General features: G+C 42.5%; 1 protein-coding gene across 6 annotated transcripts in view; it reads left to right on the top strand.

Moving 5' to 3' along the window:
* Positions 1-455: 455 nt before the first annotated feature.
* Positions 456-16704, top strand: part of BACH1 (BTB domain and CNC homolog 1) — a 44047-nt gene continuing 27798 nt past the window's right edge. For 4 of the 6 annotated variants that reach the window (XM_053903158.1, XM_053903164.1, XM_053903163.1 and 1 more), the window contains exon 1: positions 456-567. The gene's annotated coding sequence lies outside the window, so the exon portion shown is untranslated. Of the gene's footprint in view, positions 568-1521; positions 1736-16704 lie in introns of all 6 variants that reach the window. The other 2 variants (XM_053903159.1, XM_053903160.1) reach the window with 2 other exon arrangements.

Below are 16704 nucleotides of genomic sequence, written 5' to 3'. Positions count from 1 at the left end.
CTGGATCCCGAGCGTCCTGGCAACACTTGGGGCCATGAGGCCGTCAGCCTTTTCCTTTCTGCCCTCACTTGGGAAGGAGGAGGTTGTCCTTGGTGGCTTTTCCGTTCATGCAGCTGGCTGTGCTCGCAAAGGGGCGCAGTGCGCGGACCCCGCGGCCTCTCGCGTGGGCCTCGGGCGGGTGGAGCCACGACAACCGCTGCAGCCGCCCGGAGCCCCGCCGGCCGGAGCGCGCCGACTGAGGCCTCGCGGGCGGCGTGGCCGGGCCTCGGGTGGGGGCGGGGTCTCCGCTGGGGGCGGAGCTTAGCGCCGCGGGGTGGGCGGGGCGGGGCCTCGCGAGGCGGGGCCTCCGGGGGGCGGGAGGGCTTTAGGCTTTGGGAGGTGGCGGCGGCCGCCGCGGCGGCGGCGGAGGGGAGGGGACAACGGGGAGGGGAAGGGAAGGGAGGGGAAGGCCGCGAAGGGAAGGGGGCGGCCGGCCGCGGAGAGGGAATGAGTCACCTGACCGCTGCCCGCGCCGCCCGCCGGGCTCGCTCGCTGCCGTCAGTCGGGCCGCGCGGCGCCTCGGCTCTGGTGAGTGGCTCGGCGTCCCGCGCGCCCTTCCCGGGAGGGTCCGCGCGGCGGCGCGCGGTCGGGGCCGCCCGCGGGCAGGTCCGGGGAGGCGGGGAGGGGGACCCGGGCGGCGGTCTTCTGGGCGGGGGGCGGCGGCGGCCCCTGTTCCTGGAAGTGGCCTCGTCCGCCGGAAGGGGCGACCTGCCTGCCTGTGCCCCGTGCTCCGAGCGCGCGGCCAGAGCTCTTGTTTACGGGCCCGCGCTGCACTTTACCCCCCGGGCGGGCGGGCGGGAGCGGCGGGGGTGGGGGGCGGGGAAGTGGCCGCGGCGGCGGGGTCCCGGGGCTCCCACCCCCCGCCCTCCGCCCCCGCCTCTGCGGCGCCCGGGTCCGAGCCCGGCCCTCCTAGCCGCGGCCCGCCCGGGCTGTGACACATCAGCACCGCCCGCGCGGCCGGCCCCGGCTCGGTATTGTCCTCCCGCCCGCTCCCACCGCCCTCAGCACCCGCCGCGTCCCGAGAGCCGCTTGCCTCCGGTCTGCCTGGCCTGGGTGTCTGTCGCGCGTGGAGTCTCGTTTAGAATGGCCGAGGTCGTGGCTGCAGCAAAAATACCCCCTTGCGGGGCTGGGTTTAGCCAAGATCGGTATGGACGACCGGACATCCCAGAGCTCCCTTTGTTGGAGTTTTGCCCACACGTCGTAATTAAGACTCCCACGGTGCGGTGAGGGTAGGGTGGGTGCCGCTTATAGAGACACCAGCTTTTTGTGCTGGTTTTATGGAACTCGAGTGCCATTGCTTTCTCATTCTTGCGCGGCGGTTTTATGTCACCGAGCAGCCCTGCGCGGAATGCCTTTGTGCAGTGAGCCTTCTGCGTGAAACTTGGGTTGATGAAGGTATAGTGTAGTAGTAATTGTGAAAGACGTGTGTGGGAAAAACAGGCTTCTCTGTGGTGCGTGAAGGAACAAAGGCTTGTCTTGTAGGGATGCTTCTCTATTTGGAGAAACGCATCGGTGTTGGGACTGTTAACCCATGGAGGATGCCACTGCTAGGTCTCTGTTCATCTGCTTTAACACTCCTTATATTTGGACGCTGTGCATTTAAAGCGGTTCAGAAAGATAAGGGGTGGAAACGCCGGACGTGTTGGTGACCGAGCGCTTGAGCGCTTCACATGGTCAAGCCGAGAAATGGGAAGAGGTAAGCTTGCTTCTTCCTGGTGTGGGCTAGTGGTGCAAGGGCTGGGGTGGGTTGGGCTTCAAGGCACTTGGCCACTTCTGCCTTTGGCTCAAGGAGCCTTGGGGGAAAAAGGGACTCTTGGTGAGTCAGCTTGAGTGGGATGGCTTTGGTTTGGTGACTGCATGGCCTCGTGTATATTGTTGTTGAACAGGGCCATGTCTAGTGGTTTACCGTTGTTCAGAATGTTGGTTGGATAACAAGGTAGGATGACTCCTTAAAAAAGTTGGGTTGCTGAGTCATTCACCCCAGCCTGAGAGGTAATTAAGAACAGCTGGTGCAGATACTCTCATCACATGCCTCCACCATAAAAGGCCAAGGAGCACTCGAGAGGGGTTGCTTCGGAGGGCTGACCGGGACCCAGCGGGCACCGTCTGTTTTGATACAGGTAATCAGTGGGTCAAGTGCTCCAGCAGCCCGAGGAAGTGGCCAAGTGGTGCTGAGGTTGTGTGTAAACACAGAGCGGCCGGCCTCATGACCTACTGCCTGAGAATAGATTTGCGCTGGAGAGAGCGAACACCGAGGGAGAAATCCGCAGCCGGGAGTAACCTAATGACAAGATTGTAATAAAAATATTGACTACCTTCCCTGCACTTCGTCTTTGGTTCCCCTCTTGCGGTTTTGTTGTTGTATGGTTTCTGCATGTCAAAAGCCAGCTTAATGTGTTCTTCGTAAAAACTTTATGAGAGCACAGAAGGAGACTCGCTCTTGGTTTCCATTGGCCCTTGGCTTTGCATGCATACGCTAGTAGTTTCTGTTGGCAGGGGCAAGGGTAAGGTGAATGTGAGTGGAACTGACAGGTCTCCTTGGGTCAAGCCCAGAAAGAGCTGTCTAATGAAGGGCAAACCGTATATATCTGTCTCATTCTCTTAGGTATGGTGATGGAGTGTCTTTACATCTTAGTTCATTACTTCTTGCTTTAAAAATGACCCAAGCTTACCAGCCAGCCCCCATTGTGAACAAACTTTGTGGAGGCCGGGAGGACTGGCCCTTACCTGCGGTCGAAAGAATGACTAATTCTTATTGATGACAATTCACTTCAAACATTTCATACATGGAAAAGTGGTTAATTTTGTTGCTGTAAGTTTGGGACTATAGGAGATTCGAAATCATGACTTTTTTAGGTATTAGGGTCTCTAAGTTGGGGTGCAAGATGATCCATTTGGGAGAAAATATTAAGACTCTGATTTTTAAAATGTTACTTTCATGTAAAATAAAGCTTCAAGGTACAGATTAATAGTAGCACATGCTTGTTGTATAATGTAGGGGCATATGCTCCTTTTTTTCTGTTGGGGAACAAAGAATTTGTTCACCGCTGCCAATAACGTTCTTTCAGCAACTGGAATATTTTTGTTTAAACTTCTGATTTCCTTTTAAGAACTAGCATTTTTTCAAAATGTTCTTAATATTAGTTTAATTTTTATTATGTATGTAGTTTTCTTTTTATACTGCATGATTATTATTTTTTCATGTTTATTTTATTTTTGAGAGAGAGCACAAGTGGAGGAGGGGCAGAGAGAGAGGGAAATAGAGAATCCGAAGTGGGCGCGGTGCTAACAGCAGAGAGCCTGATGGGCTCAGACTCACAGACCTCAAGATCATGACCAGAGCTGAAGTCAGACGCTTAACCAACTGAGCCACCCAGGCACCCCTATACTGTACTTTAAAATTTAGAAGCATGAGTGTAAATTTCTTATCACAGTTGTTGATATCAGGAATGGAAATACAGAAAATACAGAGTTGCCCATTACATGCGATACCATGCATTTTGAATTTGGAGACCAGCCAAGTGGTTGGTTGGTTGGTTGGTTTAATGTATATAATCCGATGAAATGTAATAATATGAAAAAGTGTGCAGTGGGAGCCCCTGAAGATAATCCACACATTGGAGTGTAACTTGTATATAACAAATTTTTTTAAAAGTTACCCTTTTCTGTTACTCCTTGAAGTCATTTTTTTAAGGTTTATTTTTGAGAGAGAGAGTGAGTGAGCGAGCGCGCTGGGAAGGAGTAAAGAGAGAGGGAGACACAGAATCTGAAGCAGACTCCAGGCTCCAAGCTGTCAGCACAGAGCCCGACACGGGGCTCGAACTCACAACCGTGAGACTGTGACCTGAGCTGAAGTCGGACGCTTAACTCACTGAGCCAACCAGGTGCTGTCATTTTTTTGAGCCAAGTTTACATCTCCTTTAGTAAGGATTAATAAGACTACATATTTAGCAAATCACTTGGGAAGTGGGATTTCCCCCCTTACCCTTAGGAGAATGTGTATATTCAGAAAATCAAGGCATGCTGAGGGATGGTTATTATTTACCATTCAGTTAAATCCCATTGGCCATATGCGTTTTGTACTCCTGTCTTGTGAGAAATGATGTTTCGAATAGTGATGGCAAAGCCCTTCAAAATGACCAGTTGTCATAAATTCTCTTCACAGTGCAGATTTTCTGACTAATGTTCTGTTAATGGGAGCATTGCTTTAACCCTAAAACTCTCATTTCCTGAGGGTTCTACTAAATGGAGTGTGCATTTTTTTGTGGTGGAATAGATAATTTATGAAACTTTTGATTTAAAAAAATTTGCCCAATAGTCTAACAAAGCCCCTGGCAATGGGTAAATGAAACACTATTTGCCAGAATCCAAGCCCCTTTGGAGAGTAAATATTTCAGGACTGCAGATAAAACATAGACTTACACCACCGTGAAACCTGGACTTCTGGCTTACTCCGTGTATAGTTTAACAGGACTGAAGTTGTGGGTTTGGTCAGCGTGCAATTGACAGAGAAGCAGTAAGCAAAGTGGTTCAAAGTGGGAGATCTGGAGCCGGACAGCCGATGATCAAGTTCTAGCTCTATTACCTACCCGCTTTAAACCCTTGGGCACGTTATTTCACCTAGTTGTGCCTCCTTTTCTCATCTGTAAAATGGGGATGATAATGGTAGAACGTATATAATAGAGACTATTTGGAAATTAAAAGCATTAATATACGTTAAGTGGTTAGAACAGTATTGGCTCTGTCTTAAACATTACTATACATGTTAGGTATTATTATCTGTTCAGACTCAGGGAAGTGCTCAGTTACACAGCCACGTTTTGTAGCTTCTTTGAACTGAATTGCAGCCACTGATCACAAGAGAGACCGAAGAGATTGTGTGGATATGCATCAGATTGCTGCTACTAAAAAGAAAACAGTTGCAGAGAACATTCTGATGGGAAGTCAGTAGCAGCAACTCAAACACCCAACTTCTGAGGGCAAGGAACACAGGATATGGCTTTTTACTTAAAGGATCTAACCATCTCAGCAAATGCTCCAGAGGTGGTCATTACCAGTTAATTGGAATTGGCTTTGGAAGAAATAAAAACATTTTCTATTCTGCATCTAGTCTATTCTGTATGTGAGAGTTGAGGACATTGTGGTCTGGCAGGTTTAGTAACCTGTCCACTTGCTCCTGGCATATTAACATCAAGACAGACTCATTTCTTAGTTTTCATTCCCAAGCAGTTTGTTGGGAACATTTGGAATGTAAATATACCTGCCAATTACTTCTAAGTATTGCATTTTCTTTAAATGACATGCATACTCCAAGACAGAAAAATTATCCACAATAAACAGTGGATATGTTTGTCATATGGCTTCTTACACCTGTAGGTCATTCCGAAAGGTTGTGTCAAACATTCTGACCATCCTTTGGGCTAGAGTGTGACTTTCTTTTTTAATTTACTTATGTATTTATGTATGTATGTAATCTCTGCACCCAACTGGGGCTCAAACTCACGACCCCAATATTAAGAGCTGCATGCTCTTCTGATTGAGCCAGCCAGGCTCCCCAGAGTGGGAGTTTCTTGATGATGAAGATACATATCTCCTGTTTTATCTCCCATGGAACATTGAGTGTACCTTGGCTGTGTTTGTCCTGCCAACTTCTGGTTGCTGCACTGGTGGGTATAGTATAGATTCATTTTAGTTCTGTGGTCTTCAAACTTGGGGATTTTTCAAAGAGTGAAGGAGGGAACATTATGGGCTGTACCTCTTAAGTTACGTTAAATGTGTACCAAGTTGAAGCTCTTTTGATCATTTAAAATTCTGCGTTCCGTTTTCATAATTGGTATGAGTATTGAGGAGGCAGTTGGATTTAAGTCATTCTTTTAGTTTATCTCCTGAGATAGAATATTTGTCTTGTGATTTTTTTTTACCCTTAATTGATTTAGAATTGAACTGTGTAAAAATATAATTTGGATTATCTAGATGTTAGACTGCTCATATATCTAACACTTTCCTTTAATATCCTAAGTCCTCTAGAACAGATCTTTTGTTGTGTTTAGGATAAGGAACAGGTTAGAGAATATTAATAGGATAATAAAAATTGCCCCAAACGAACATAAGGAAGAAATAGTAGTTGCCAGGATCTTGGTTGTTAATGACTGTTGTAGGAGCACAGTGGGCATGCCGTGAAGTTGGGCGGACGCTGGTTCCTCTCTCAGTGCTGGCACAATTTAGAAAATGTTACCTTGATGCAGTTGAAGCTGTGTGTAAATCATGTTCTTTTAAAAATAAATTGAAATGGTTTTCTTAATGCCTTAGGAAACTCATTCAAAAGAATATTTTTGTAATAAAGGTATTATTCCCAGCTTCTATCCAATAAAGTCATTTCCACTTTTTTTTTTTTTCTTTCTTAGATTGGCTCAGAGTCATAGCAGACAGATGTATACTCCATTTCTCCATTCCCCATTAAAGCGGAATTACACTAAAAAGTGCTTTTATATATGGAGTCCATTTTCGATTCCTTTGTAGCCTGGAAGTTGACAATATCCTACCTGCATGGTAACGAACAAAATAGTGTGGTGAGGGAACTGTCTTGTTCCTCTCTCCTACCGTTTTTTTTCTGTTGATCTTTTTACTGACTTGTCTGCCTCCAGGATTCCAAGGGGAAGTATTTTGGCTTAAGGAGGTCAACTCTTAGGGTCCCGCTGAAGAAATGGAGATATGCACCCACTCAGCTTCCTGTTGCTGGTGTCTTCATATTCCTAATGCCTTATTCCTTCCTTAAAGTGCACCAGCACCTCTTGGAAGTCTGCTAAATCAGTGAAGAAAACTATCCATTAGAGAGTTTGTTGTAAAATATATCTATAAAAGATTTATTAGTCTTTGAATAAATTTATGAGGTTATAATTATTAGGTTGTCATTTTGGAGTAAGTAAGATCAGTAATTTTAGTAAGATCAGTAATTTCATTAGTGTGTGTTTTGCACTTAAATACAATTTATTAAACATGTAAAGTGGCTATCAAATCTTGGCCCAAGACACTTTTTATTTTCAAAGAATGTAACATTTTCTTATTTACTCTGTTTTATTCCCATCGTGGCTCAGAATTGTCCTCTAGATAGGATTTATCACTTAATTAGAAGGAGAGGAAAAAAAACCCATTGGCTCTTTTAATCATTTTCCCCACATTAGTAGACTTTTGAAGTAGAAAAGCATTTTGCCCAGCTGAGTAGTGTCACCTGCCTTTAATCCCAGCTGTTATCCAGGGGAATCAAAGGAGATGATAGATAAGGCTGTCTGTAGCTCCTATACCTTGGCCTGCTTCATTGTCTCTTTGTGGTAAAGGAGTGTCGTAAGCACTGTTCAAACTCTGGATATAGTTCTTTGGGGTTTTAAAACCCGTGTTTTGCCTCTCCTGGCGTGCCTGTTGTCATCGGTCTGGTTTGTTGTCTGTTTCCCTAGCCCGGGAGGGCCGGAACACCTTTTCCTCTCGGGAATGGGTAGGTAGCAGTGCTCACCCGTGGCAGAGGGACCCTGAGACCAGCTTCCCTGCCCTTGCTTCCCAGACCCTTGCCCTGCCCCTCTGCTGAGTTAACGGTGAACAGCTATCTGGTCTCTGGAGAGTAAAGAATAATTGTGTTTTTGAGTTTCAAGGCGCTCTGGTCTCTTATCTTCTTGTGCCTGCTGCTCCTCTCCCCAAACTTAAACACAAACACATATTCAGCTTTTGGTGTGTGTAAATGGTAGGGTTGGTAAATTCATTTCAACGTTTGTGGTATGCTTTTGTATTAGGTTTTGGGTTTACGTTTGATTTATGAAGCAAGTATTTATGCCTTTGTATGCCAGGAACTTCTGTAGACATTGGGAATACAAAACATTTCAGAAGTTACTGTCTAATAGAGAAACAAGCCATTACTATAGTATGTATTAATTGCTGTAATAGCAACGTGTAAAATGTGCCTTGGAACCATAGAATGTGGGAAACCTAAGTTTTAAGAAATCAGGAAAGTCTTAGGAATGTCATTGATGAATGCATGGTCAAGCAGAGGAAACAGCTTGTTTCGACCTCTCTTTTGAGAAGCTTAGCACTGAAGAAGAGTAGAGAAGAGGGATTTTAGTAGGGGGAAGTTGGATCAGGAAGAGTGTGTGTTTGTGTATGTATGTATTTAAAAATAAGGTCAGTGGGAAAAGGTTGGATCTGTCATTCTTCTGTGCTTAGCTAGTTCCTCTTACTGTTGCAAGATGGCTGCCACAAGTTCACGTGTCATGAGTCAGTGACTAAGTTCCTTGGGAGAGGACTATTTTTTTTTTTTTTCCTGGCATGTCTCTTATTAAGTAAAATCTGTCCCCAAACTTCCGTAATAGATGCTGTCCTGACCCTCTCCTCTCTGTTCATGGGCCAGCATTTTGCATAAGCCCTTACCTAAATGAGTCAGTGTCAAGGGCAATGAGACCATTGTGATTAGCTTAAATGTATGGTCATTCGTCTTCATTTGGGACTGAGATCCGCTTCCCCAGAAACACAAGACCTCAGGTAGAGAGTAGGTTTGTGAGCACAATCAGAGTTTGGTTAGAAAAGTAGGGGGTGGTCAACAGTGTCATCCTAGCCTGCTACTTACACCACCACTGTATAGAGACCCACCCTTCTGACTAGAAAGTGAAAATATGGGTTTTTTTGGGTTTGGAATTTTAGGTGACTTTTTCCCCCTTTACCTTCTATTTCCTAACATGATCAGGTCTTGCTTTTACAGCCAGATTATGTAAATGTTTTATTTAAAAATATTAAAAAATTGAAAATGCCCATTTTACCGAAAAAATGGCCAATGGGAGGACTGTTTCAGTACTCAACGCTTCTAAAGTTCTCTGCCATTTCTTATATTTTGTAGCTTCTGATTGTATCTATACCAGGAGATTCCCTGTCTTAATCTGCAGGGCATACCCACCTGCAATGTCTGTGGCTCTCCCGAGCGGGAAGGCTAGCCTGGCTTGAATAGAATGGTTGATTCACTGACTTGGATGGGCAGGATTGTTTGGAACCCAACCTCTTAAATTACACATACAGACAGGAGCATCACATCCTCTCTACACACACATTCCCCTACTAGGAGAAAAAGTGGTCTTTTGGACTTCCAGAATAATGCCACTTTAAGTTTATGCAGTAAGTGTCTAGCCTCCCAAACTTTGTAGAGCATTTTGATATGTTAAACGATTTTTATTCTTATCATTCTTGTTGCTTTTTTTCAATCCCAGGTTTTGGTGCTGTGTATGCTATGTGAAAGGCAGACAAATAATATAAACACAAACAGTGTTGTAAATTCACAAAATAGCAGTTCATTGCTAATAATTTTTCCCATTTGATAATAACTAAGAGGCTGTGATAGACGGTTAGGGTAGGTTTTCAAAATGGTATTACTTTTTTGGATAGAATTTAGAAAGACTAGGGGCACCTGGGTGGCTCAGTGGTTAAGTGCCTGATTTCGGCTCAGGTCATGATCTCATGCCTCGTGGGTTCAAGCCCTACGTCGGGCTCTCTGCTGACAGCTCAGAGCCCGGAACCTGCTTTGGTTTCTGTGTCTCCCTCTTTCTCTATCCCTCCCTCGCTTGCACTCTGTCTCTCAAAAATAAACATTAGAAAAAAATTAAAAAAAAAAAAAAAGAATTTAGAAAGACTATACTGCCAAAAGAACTTTTGACTCAGGTAAAAAGCAATAGTATTTGTCTACTCCATGTTCCTTAAATAATATTTGCACTAAGAAATGTTTCAACTTTTTTCTTTTTTAACAGACCTCATATTTACTTATTTGACAAAATCTTGTAATAAATATATTTGGGAAAGTAGCTATGTGGGCTTAGGTGGAAAGTCTGTAGCTTGGAAATCCCCATTTAGAGATGGTAATGTTGACTGCCAAGTTAACTTAATAAACAACAAGAAAGGGATTTAAACATTTTAGTTTTAGCTATGTGTATTGAGCTGCTGTAGCACTATGGTGGCTATCAGGGATTGCTGGATTAGGTTATTTTTAAATAAAGCATTTTGATTTAATACTTAAAAAAATTTCAGATCTGTGATTCATGCAATATTCTACTTGCTGCTATATAATTGCTTCCTTATTTAAAGGTATTCCTTGACGTTTTTACTCTTAATTTTTTTTCTCTTTTGTTTTCTTTCCTTTTTTTTTTTTTTATCAGATTTATTATGAGTTGTAGCAAGATGATGTTTAAGGAAGGGTTGGGAATTTGAAGGCACTTTTTTGGTTGTCTTTTTTTCCTTCCAGTTACTTTGCATACTATATGTATTAACTCTTAGACCTAGAGTCAATCTGACCTTGATCTAGTTTTAGGACTTTCACTTTCTCTAGGCAATCAGAAGTAAATAATTTGGATCATGGTTATACTTTTTATAGTTGGAAAACAAAATGACATATAAAGAATCTATAATACTTCATTTAAATGTAGGACATGGACACTTAATACTTTGTATTGAAAATAACTCTCCAAAGAAGACATCCAGATGGCCAACAGGCACATGAGAAGATGCTCAATGTCACTCCTCATCAGAGAAATACAAATCAAAACCACACTGAGATATCACCTCACGCCAGTCAGAGTGTTTAAAATGAACAAATCTGGAGACTATAGATGCTGGAGAGGATGTGGAGAAACGGGAACCCTCTTGCACTGTTGGTGGGAATGCAGACTGGTGCAGCCACTCTGGAAAACTGTGGAGGTTCCTCAAAAAATTAAAAATAGATCTACCCTATGACCCAGCAATAGCACTGCTAGGAATTTACCCAAGGGATACAGGAGTGCTGATGCATAGGGGCACTTGTACCCCAATGTTTATAGCAGCCCTTTCAACAATAGCCAAATTATGGAAAGAGCCTAAATGTCCATCAACTGATGAATGGATAAAGAAATTGTGGTTTATATACACAGTGGAATACTACTTGGCAATGAAAAATGAAATCTGGCCTTTTGTAGCAACGTGGATGGAACTGGAGAGTGTTGTGCTAAGTGAAGTAAGTCATACAGAGAAAGATACCATATTTTCACTCTTATGTGGATCCTGAGAAACTTAATAGAAGACCATGGGGGAGGGGAAGGGGAAAAAAATAAAAAAGAGAGGGAGGGAGCCAAACCATAAGAGACTCTTAAAAACTGAGAATAAACTGGGGGTTGATGGAGGGGTGGGAAGGAGGGGAAAGTGGGTGATAGGCATTGGGGAGGGCACCTGTTGGGATGAGCACTGGGTGTTGTATGGAAACCAATTTGACAATAAATTTCATATTAAAAAAATAATAATAAAAAAAATAACTTTGAGTGAAATATCTCCTAGCATTCTGTCCTTGAATTGTCCATACATAGTTGAGTATAAGTATAGACTTTGACTTAAGTTCAACATAGTTTAATGTCAGATCCCTTTTAATGACATGAGATTGTTTATGTAATCCAAGAAGTGTTAATCAGATATTAATGAACCAAATGTTGAGTAATAAAGGGAAGTTTGCTCTTCCTTGAATGCCCTTTTACTCTAACATTGTTCTCATCTCACATAGGATACTTGAGGCATTTCTCTCTGTTCCTTATTCTTCCATGCCTCTTCACTTTCACCTGCCCCCCCCCCCAAAAAAAAAACAAACCTGTGCACACCTGCCACTTAAGGTCATGCATGTGAATTGAAATGTATTATTTGGATTTGGGGGCAGAGGACCCCTTCAACCTTTAAGTTATCCTCGCAGGGTTTCAGTTTCCACATCTGTAACAAGTGGGAAGTGGGTCATACTGGATGGATGTGCTCCTTTAATTAGAAATTCTTTAATTCTGTGAAACCAGCAATTATCTTGGGCGTACTTGTCCAGTTTTAATGTTTTCTCATGCTTAGTTATTTTGAGAGCTAGAGAGCAGGAGAGGGGCAGAGAGAGGGAGAGAGAGAATCCCAAGTAGGCTCCACGCTGTCAGCACAGAGCCCGACATGGGGCTTGAACTCATGAACCCTGAGATCGTGACCTGAGCCTAAATCAAGAGTTGGACGATTAACTGAGTGAGCCACCCAGTTGTCCCTTAGAGTAAAGCAGCGTTGTTTTTCTCGTGGGAAACCTGGAGCGTAAAGTCCAGTACCTCACAGATCACCTACTTCGTAATACTGGCTAAGCTCTAATTGTGTCTCAGTGCTTCTGTTCTTTCCAATGTTATCCTGCTGGTAGTTGATAAAATAACCTAAACTGGATTTTCTCTTGCATTTCATAATTCTGTGTGTTTGTTTCGCTCTTTAACCTTTTTAAAAGCCTTTGCAAGATGAAATAGATCAGGAGCTACCTACTTAAGTCAAATGGATGCACGCTTGCCCTTGTTCGGATGGTTAGACCTGACTTGATGGATCCTCCCCCCTTACGTTCCTGTAACAGAGTTCTCTTTTTCCCCATTAAACCATCATTTTTAGAGTCTTACACAGTTTCATTTCTCCTTTCGCGATTACTATGAAGATATCCGTGGAGGCTACCGTGTTTGAGAGTTGCCCATAAATTTCACACATAGTGATAAGCCAGTACCACTGATGATATTATAAAGGGGGAAAAGTACTTGACATTCTTGGAAATGGACTCCTTGGGTGCCTTCAAGGCAATTGCAATAAATGTCAACTGCATTTTTAATGAAAGCACATTGTTTTGTTTATAGTTGTCTGTTTTAACATTTTTCTGATTATAAAATAAAATGTATTTATGGTTCAGAATTTCAATGCAGAAACAAACAACAATTACCTAGATGTAACCGTTGTTAATATTTTGATATATCCTAACTAGAGGTGGGGGAACCAAGGTTTCTTCCGGACATTTAAATGTGAGATGCCTGTTAGACATATAATTAGTAATTTGAATATGCAGTTGAGTACATGAATATGAAGTTCAAGAGAGCTGTCAGAATTAGACCAAATATAATGTTGAGAGTGTACAGTAAGTCCATGAGTGATCCTATCCTTGCCTTGAGTTTGCATGAGTTCATGAGTTTGCATGAGTTCACCTAGGGAACGTGTGCAAAGAAGAGGAGAGACCCGAAGACGAATTCCTGGACCGTCCAGCATTTAGAGACTTGGAAGAGGAGGTTGATCCACCAAAGAAAATTGACAAGTGGCTGCCAGTGAGGTGGGAAATCAGGATTGTGGTATCCTGGATACCAGGTGATGAAAGGATTTCAGGGAGAGAATGGTCAACCTGTTGAATGTTGATGAGAAGCTGTAGAAGGAGACTGAAAATCTGCCATTTAGCAGCGTGGAGGTCATTGATCCTCACAAAGTGGTTTCCATGGAGTGGAGGGGGAAAGGCCTGGTTTTAGTGGGCTCAAGTGAATTCGGGAAGAGAAGGGACTGAAGATGGTATGGATATAAATGGCTCTTTTTGGGAGTTCTGTTATAAAGGGGAGCAGAGAATTTTATTGTAGATGCAGGGTATGGGGAGAAGAGCCATTACAGTATTGTTTTGTGTGAAAATGGGAATGCTACGTATTCATGTTTTCTTGGTGAGATTTTGCAGAAGTTTGTCAATTTTACTGGTCTTCTGAAAGCATCACCTCGTGGTTGAATTAATTCTACCAAAAGCAAATGCAAAATTTTATGATGTGAGTGGTTTTCTTGGTTAAATACAATAGATTTCATCAGATTTTGTAAGGCAGAGAACCAATGCCCTAGTGGTTTGGCAGTTCAACAACTTCTTTCTTTAGAAGATACCCTCACTTTTTTTAAAGAATCTATTTGGAGTAGTATCGCTTTCAATATAAAATATTAAACAGTATGTATAACATTGTTCCAAGTGTTATATTGGGAATAAAGAAATCTTAACTATATTTCTTTACCCTCCCCGTTCCTGGTTTTGTCAAAATAATGTAAGATGTTAAAGGTTGTTTTTTTCTCTTTATCAAATTTCTTTTTTATTTGGAGAATCTTCAAAATATTTAAGACTCACAAAAGTTATCAACAATTTATACTTAACTAAACTTTAATATTTTTGTTTACTATTTAAATATCTTTTAATTTATGTTTATGTTTTTAGTCTAGTACATGTTTTTGCTTTAAAAAATACAGAAAGATATATCATAAAGCAACCCCATCTGTTGTGCATCATCCTACCTCTAATTTTGCTTCATAGATAATATTCATCTTTACTCATTTCTGCAGTTTACTTTTTCTGTTGGTTACCACTATATCTCTTTGATGGTTATACCTGAGTTTATGAACCTAAGACAATATCTGTTGACTTCCTTTTACCATGGACGTTGATTTTGTTGTTCCCACCATCATCCCACTTATATTTATAATCTCTTTATTTCTGTTCTTGGTCACCTCTCCAACCCCAAAATTTGTTTTAATTTGGTCTCACTAAGGAACTATTTTTTTTTTTAAGTATCTTTTGACTCCACATTATAAATTGCATGGAAATACTAGCTTTCCTTTCAGTTCTGATTCCATCTCCTAGCCTGTCAATTTTACTTGCATTTTGTCAAGATTGATAATGTCTGCATTCCATTTTAGAACTGTAGTTAAGCCTTCTGTTATCTGTCCATTCTGAAAGTTGAAGATCAATGACCAGTGTCCATATTATTATGCCCGTGTCAGTGTTGGGCACCTGAAAGCTGAGGAGTGTGCTCTTGTACTTCTTTGACTAGAGTTTCAGTGTGGCCTTGTGCCCCTCAAAAAACACTTCTAGCGTCAAATTCAGGTAATGCTAACAATTATTGAGCACTCATTATGTGCCAGGCACTGTCGTGAAAACAGTTTAATATTATTATAATTAGTATAATATTATATTATTGTATACAATTAAAATTATTATTGTATATATACTTTCGTTTGATCCTCTCAACAGAAAGTACTATTCTCGTCCCTACTTTACCCCAAAACAGAGGGCATGTCGGAGGTGTAAAGGACCTTGCTCGGCTGGCCGAGTTGTGGTCATGCTATCAGCTGCTGATCTGTGCTGCCCACCCTGGTGGTCTCTGGAGCAGCTGGGTGCTGTGCTTGTGCGGTTCCGACAGTCTTTCGGTTTGAGGTGTGCTCTCTGATAACTGCCCTCTGCCCCTGATTGGGGGATCTCTGGATGTCCTGGGTGAATACTTCCAAAGTAGTATAGGAGTGAGGGCTTCCCTTGAAGGAGGCTGAGTGAGTTTGGGAATTTCACTCTTTGGGGGCATTTTGGGGTATTTTCACTCTTTGCTTATTTTCCTCTCTTAGTTTCTTGTAGGAGCCCTAAGTTAACTGGGAGGGTAACTTCTGCACCTCCTTTTCTGCCCATCAGTTGCTCATCTTACAAAACCTACCGTTAAGGGGCACCTGGGTGGCTCAGTCGGTTGAGCGTCCGACTTCGGCTCAGGTCATGATCTCGCCATCTGTGAGTTCGAGCCCCACGTCGGGCTCTGTGTTGACAGCTTGGAGCCTGGAGCCTGCTTCGGATTCTGTGTCTCCCTTTCTCTCTGTCATTCACCCATTCATTCTCTCTCTGTCTCTCAAAAATAAAAATTAAAAACATCAGAACAGTGCTGAAAGAAGACTTAAGTAAATGGGGAGATTTATCATGTTTGTACATGAGAAAACTCAATTTATATATTGGTTCTCTCCAAATTGGTATATGGATTCACTGCGGTCCTAATCAAAATTCTGCTGGCTTTTACAGCTCAATGATAAGAAAACAGCTCAGTTAAACATGAGCAGAAAAATTGAACAGATCTTTCACAAAAGAAGATCTACAAATGGCCAATAAAGCACATAAAAAGATGCTCAACATCAGTAGCCATCAGGAAATGCAAATTAAAACCACAGTGAGATACTCCTGTACATTTATTAGGATAACTAAGATTAAAAAGACTGGCATTACCAAGAATTGCTGAGAATGTGGACCAACTGGAATTGTTATACACTGCTGGTAGCAATATAAAATGATACAATTGCTTTGGAAAACTGTTTAGCAATTTCTAAGAAGTTAAACATAAACCTACCATATCACTCAGTTCTTCCGCTTCGTATTGGTTTACCCAAGAGAAATGAAGTATATGTCCATATGGATGTTCACAGAAGCTTTACTACAATGATCCCAACCTGGAAGTTGTGTCTATCTTTGTTAGTTAAATGGATAAAGTGATATAGCCATGTAATGGAATATTATTTGGCAATAGAGGAACATCTGATGTATGCAATGTGATTGTCATTCAGCTGAATGAAAGAAACTGGAAACCAGAGGACATAATGTATGATTCCATTTATATAAAAAATCATACAAAATGCATGGTAATCTACACTGACATAAAACAAATCATTGGTTACCTGGAGCCAGGGGAAAAGGGTAGGAGAGACCTCAAAGGGGCATGTGGAAATTTTTTTTTTTAAGTGTTTATTTTTGAGAGTGGGTGAGCGAGTGTGTGTGTGAGGGGCGGAGAGCAAGGTGGACAGAGGGTGGGAAGCGGGCTCTGTGCTGACACCAGTGAGCCCGATGCTGGGCTGGAACTCACAAACCGTGAGATCACCACCTGAACCAAAGTTGGACGCTTAACGAATTGAGTCATCCAGGTGCATGTGGAATTTGAGTGATGAAATTTCTATATCTTTTTTTTTTTTTTTGAAATTTCTTTATCTTGATTGTAGTGGTGGTTTCATGCACATATACAAGTGTTAGAACTCATTGAATTGTACTCT

This window comes from Panthera pardus, unplaced genomic scaffold, assembly GCF_024362965.1.
Source record: "Panthera pardus isolate Hobbes unplaced genomic scaffold, ASM2436296v1 HiC_scaffold_16, whole genome shotgun sequence".
Lineage (NCBI taxonomy): Eukaryota > Metazoa > Chordata > Mammalia > Carnivora > Felidae > Panthera > Panthera pardus.
Note: the sequence above shows the minus strand (reverse complement) of the source record. Positions and strands in the feature narration are given on the sequence as shown.